A 5,551-nucleotide genomic window follows, 5' to 3' on the forward strand; every position below is an offset into this window, starting at 1 on the left:
CCCACACCCTCGTGACCCCTTGATAGATTATAGATTATTTTTATTTTCATATCTCACATCAACCACTGTCTCCCTTTCCCCATGATTTCTGTTGTTCTTTCTTTTGGAGGGGAGTGTGTGGTTATGTGTCAATCATTGTGATTGGTTCCCCTTTCCTCCCTTCCTCTCTCCCACTTCCCCCTACCTTTCTGGTATCACTATTCCTATCCCTGTTTCTGGATTCTGTATGTTGTGAGCTCTTATCTCTTATCTATACGTGTGTACATGCTTTGGTATAGTCTGAAAGTATTTAATATTTGTATGACGATTGCAAATGGTATTTTTGTTAGTCTGGGTTGACTAGAGAAACATATATGTGTAAGAGAAAGCTTTATTTGGAAGAGTAATTGTTTATTAAGAAAGCATCCCCACCCAATTCAGATCATGTCCATAAGTCTGATATTAGCCCCCAAGTCCGATAATAGTCCATAAATTCCTCTTCAGACTCACGCAGCACATGCAATGATTCCCTATGCAGGAAGATCACAGGCCAGTGGGTGAAACGTCTTGTGGATCAGTGGCAGTGGAAGCATCTCAGCTCTGGTACAGGTCTCTACGTGTTTCCTCCAGTTCTCCACGTGGCTTGTCAACAGGAGGGTGAAAGCAGAGAGAGAGAGAGAGAGACTCACTGCTTCTGATGGCAGAATCCAGAGAGAAGTTCCTGGAATTCTCATGAGAAGGTCACACCTACAAGGAAGCATCACCAGGCCGTGACCTGATTGATGAGTTAGAATCCACCCCCTCACTCTTAACACCCTCAAATTGACAGGAGATTATGTAACTACCACAGTATTGTTTTCCTGATGTCTTTTTCTGAGCTCTCTTCATTAGTAAACAGAAATCTGACTGATTTTTTTTTTTGCTTGTTAATCTTGTATCCTGCCAGATTTCCAAATCTTTCCATTGTTTCCAAGAATTGTTTTGTTCAGTCTTTGGAGTTTTCTACTTATAAAACCAGGTCATCTACAAATAGTGAGAATTCTACTTCTTTGCTCATTTGGATTCCTTTGATTTCTTTTGTTGTCTAATGGTTCTGCCTAAGACGTCCAAGACTCTGTTGAGTAAGAGTAATACTGGGGGGAATTCTTGTCTGGTTCCCACTTATAGGGGAAATGCTCTAAGTATTTTCCCATTGAGCGAGATGTTGGTCATTGGCCTTTCGTATGTGGCCTTTATTGTATTGTGAAATTTCCCCTTTGCACCTCTTTTGTTGAGTGAGTATTAGATGTTCTTAAATGACTCTTCTACAATGATGGATATGATCATGTGGTTATTTTTTGTTGTTGTTTTGCTTATGCGATGAATTATATTGATTGTTTTTCTAATGTTGAACCATCCTTTGTGTACTTGGTATAAATCCTACTTTTGGCCAGAATTTTTTCAGCTATGCTCATAAGGGATATTGGTCTGTAGTTTTCTATCCTTGGGGTATTTTTGTCTAGTTTTGGTATCACCGTTATGTTCTGTGGTAGTTAGATGATTTTATGTCAGCTTGAATTTTATGAGCACACAGGGAGAGGTGGGAAGAGGTAAGGACAGGAAGGTTGGGAGGTCGGGTATGTGGGAAAATTAAAGAAGAACAAGAAAGACCCACACAATTCACAGATATAGGGCTCTAGGGGGACACTCACAGTTTTGATGAGATGGGCTATGCAACTACACATAAAATGCTTTTCTTTATATGTGTCATATTCCACAAATTAAAGCGAATTAATAATAATGAATGAATAAAATGTATTATTTTTTTAAAGAGAAGGATCATAGTGTTAAAAACCCTACAGATTCCTTAATCATCAGACCTAAACACTGGTCTGGGTGGTTCTCAAAGGAGGAAAAGTAAAATGGAGACTGATTTTTATTCTTTATTGACACCCAAACTAGTTTTAAATAAAGAACCAAAAAAGTGACTAAAAGATATGAACAGACAAGCCACCAAAAATGACATTTAAATAGCTAACACACACATGAAAAAAATGCTCATGATCACTAGCCATCTAGGAGATGTAAATCAAAAGACAAATGGGTTATCACCCTACCCTGGCAATGATCATCAAGTTCAAAAAACTGAAAACAACAAAAGCTGAAGCGTGTGCAGAGAGTGGAACTCTCACACCCCATTGGTGGGCCTGTAAACAGGTACAACTATTGTGGAAAACGATATGATGCTACCTAAACAACTAGCAATCTAAATGCCACACTATCCCAGGAATACCTTTCCTGGGTGTATACACTAGGAAACCAAGAGACAGAATACGGACTTACGTGTACACGCTCATGTTCATGGTAAAACTGTTTACAATAGCAAAAAAACTGGAAACAGCCCAAAAGCCCATCTGCAGAAGAATGGCTAAAGCAAGTGGTACATGCATACCATGGATACTATGCATCATACAATGGATACTATGCATCATTAAAAAACATCAATGAAACTACTAGGAACCTCAGGGCATGGATGGACCTGGAGAACATTGTACTAATGGAAGTAGTCAATCTTAAAAGGACAAATAACATGTGCAACTGAGTTCCAGACCTTCTTTGGAGAAAAGCAAACAATTGCTGACAGAAAGAACCAAAGAAAAGAGCGGGGGAGGGAGGGGGCAGGGGGAGTGAGGAAGCTGTGTCTTCTCAAGCTGCCGTTTGAAATTTTCTGTTTAGCTTTTACTTCATCATTTCTTCCATTTGTCTACAATTAAGAGCAAGTTTCAGAGTCTCCTCTGCCACCTACCTTGATCTTTTCTTTCCCTCCAGTTTTTATAAAAAGACCTTTTGCTTCTTTATGTCCCCTCATCAGGTCTTCTAATGTTAGTGTCCAGTGCATCAAAACTATTTTTGAGATGTTCTTGAAATTTGTATGGGGTATCCTTAAGGGCATATTTTGGCTCCAGGAGACTTGTATAATTTTCTTCAATTTCAACTGAGTGTGATTACGTCTGAGCAATTGATGGTCTGGTTTAGCTGCTGATATTGAGCTTCTCATGGTCTCTTCTCACAGATGTAGTCAATTTGATTTCTGTGTATTCTATCTGGAGAAGTCCATGGGTATAGTAGACTATTGTAATGTTTAAAAAGGTATTTGCAACGAAATCATTGGTCTTGACAAATTCTATAATCCCCATATTGGTTTATATCATCAAGACCATATGTTGCAACTACTATTCCCTCCTCTTTGTTTCTGACTTTTGCATCCCAGTTGTCAATAATTATCAATGCATCTTGATTGCATGTTTGACCAATTTCAGACTGAAGACATAGGCAGAAGTCTTCAATTTCTTCATCACTAATTTTAGTGGTTAGTGCATAAATTTGAATAATAGGTTTGATTGGATTTCCTTGTGTATGCGAATAGACATTATCTTACACAGAGAGCATTGTCTTTCAAGATAGAACTTGAAATGTTCTTTTTGATGATGAATGCAAAGTCATTCCTCTTGATTGTGTACTTCTTCGCATAGTAAACCATATGATTTTACTAAAAATGGCCAATACCAGTCCATTTCAGCTCACTAACTCCTGGAATATCGATCTTATGAATAATTTCATGGTTAACAACAGCCAATTTCCCCCAAACTAATGTTTTGTACATTCCAATTACTAATGGATGTTTGAAGCTGTTTCTTCTCATTTTGAGTTTTGCTCCACCAGCAAATGAGGGTTCCAAAGGCTTTACTTCCACAGGCTTTACTCCATCCGTGAGTCATTGTGGTTAACTCTACTTAGAGAAAGCAGCCCTTCCTCAGTTATATTTTGAGCTAATAAGGATATTAGCTACAGGCAATCAAGTGGAAATCATGGTGATTACAGGAAGGTGGATTGAAGGTCAGCAGGAACACGGATGTTGCCAATATCTCCTAGTGCTGGTGGTACCTTTGAGCCACTGGGTCCAATAGATGCAGGGTTCAGGCAAACAGGATCATGAGGAAGGCCAAGACAGAGAGATACCAGTTCTCTACACTGTCTCTTATAAAAGGCCATGCACCCTAAGAGACATCATCAGGATGCTACCTGATTGATAAATTGGATTCCACCTTTACTTTCACACAGATGCATCAAGTTGACAAAAAAAAAAATCATACTAGTCCTTCATTATCTATTTGATTCCCTAGCAACTTTATCAGGTAAGTTACTACCTGATCTTAATGAATCTGTTAGATCTTAATGACTCTGTTATACTTAATATGGTCGACAGTTGTTGACCAACCCACCCAAGTCCCCCTCCCTCCAAATCCTATGGATCTGTTCCATTCTTCAAACATGGGTTACCGTGAGTTGAGATCTAACTATGTCAACTAACAACAATAACTTTATCTGCCAGCTCCATCTCAAAATCCTCATAGATCTTTAGGAAGTTCAGACTTCTTTCCATCAAGGAGAGAATGTAACATAAGTGAGAAAACATGGTTTCTGTGTATGCACCCCAGGCTGTTTACTTCTTCATAGCAGGCTGAGATTCATTAGCCCATAGAAGCCTGTATGCAGCAAAGTTAATTTTTAGATATCCAATGGTTCTAAAAATAGCCCCACTGACTGGAGGTATAGGTGATTAGAGCTTGCCTGCCTTGTGTGCCGTGAGAAACTAAACCCAACAACTTTTAGCCATTTGTTGTTAGTTGATATAGATCCCACTCATGGTCACCCATGCCTGCAGAGTGGAACAGATCCCTAGAGGGATCTTTGTTGTTGTTGCTGTTTGTTTTCTAAACTGGTACTTTAAACACTATCTCTAAGTCCCACAATAACCTTCCAGGAGATTTCATTGAATCTTTTATTGTTGTTTTTTTATATGCAACATTTTAAAAATTGTAAGTTAGATGTAAAGATTTACAGTCTGAGGAACCCACAGGGGCAGTTTTACTCTGTCCACTAAGGTTTCTATGTGTTGAAATCAACTTAATGGCAGTGATTTTTTTTTTTAAGTTTTGAGAAATCCCTGATACATGTATCCACAGTTTCTGCAATATAATAAGGAGCTATGAAGGCACAGTGGATAAAGCATTGGGCAGCTAACTGAAAAGTTGGTGGTTTGAATCCATCAGTAGCTCCTCAGGAGAATGATAAGGCAGTTTGCTTTCTGTAAAGGTTTACAGTCTCAGAAACTCTATGGAGCCATTCTATTCTGTACTGTAGACTCTATATATACAGCCAGAATCAATAGCAGTGGATAGTGGATAGAATACAGTAGAAATCCAGCCAATATTTGTAAAATGAATCTGGAATTTCAGGTAAATGCTAGAAATAAGTATAATAAAGTAAGGGAATGACGATTGGCAGTGGTGGAGCCATCTTTGATACAGTGGGTCTCCCATGTCTAAAGGTCAGTCTTGCTTATGGTAGTGTCTGCTTGCCCAACCTAATTTTTAATTCTCCCTTATTAGAAGCTATTAAAAGTAGTTCATTTTGGAGTTGGACAGACCTAGGCTTAGATCCTCTTGCCACATCAGAGTTTTGTGACCTGACTCAGTCTGAAGGAAAATAAAACCTTCAAGGTCATTGAGTTAGTTAGTTTACTGTGCCA

The 5,551-nt window shown here is 38.7% G+C and overlaps 1 non-coding gene across 1 annotated transcript; it reads left to right on the forward strand.

Moving 5' to 3' along the window:
• The first annotated feature begins 1,811 nt into the window (after nt 1–1,811).
• On the forward strand, nt 1,812–1,932 carry LOC115870027. The gene has a single exon (XR_004046496.1). It is a non-coding gene; the product is annotated as a small nucleolar RNA SNORA61 (small nucleolar RNA).
• Nucleotides 1,933–5,551: the final 3,619 nt, after the last annotated feature.

Source organism: Echinops telfairi, unplaced genomic scaffold, assembly GCF_000313985.2.
Source record: "Echinops telfairi isolate 266 unplaced genomic scaffold, ASM31398v2 ScPeMD7_70;HRSCAF=299, whole genome shotgun sequence".
NCBI lineage: Eukaryota > Metazoa > Chordata > Mammalia > Afrosoricida > Tenrecidae > Echinops > Echinops telfairi.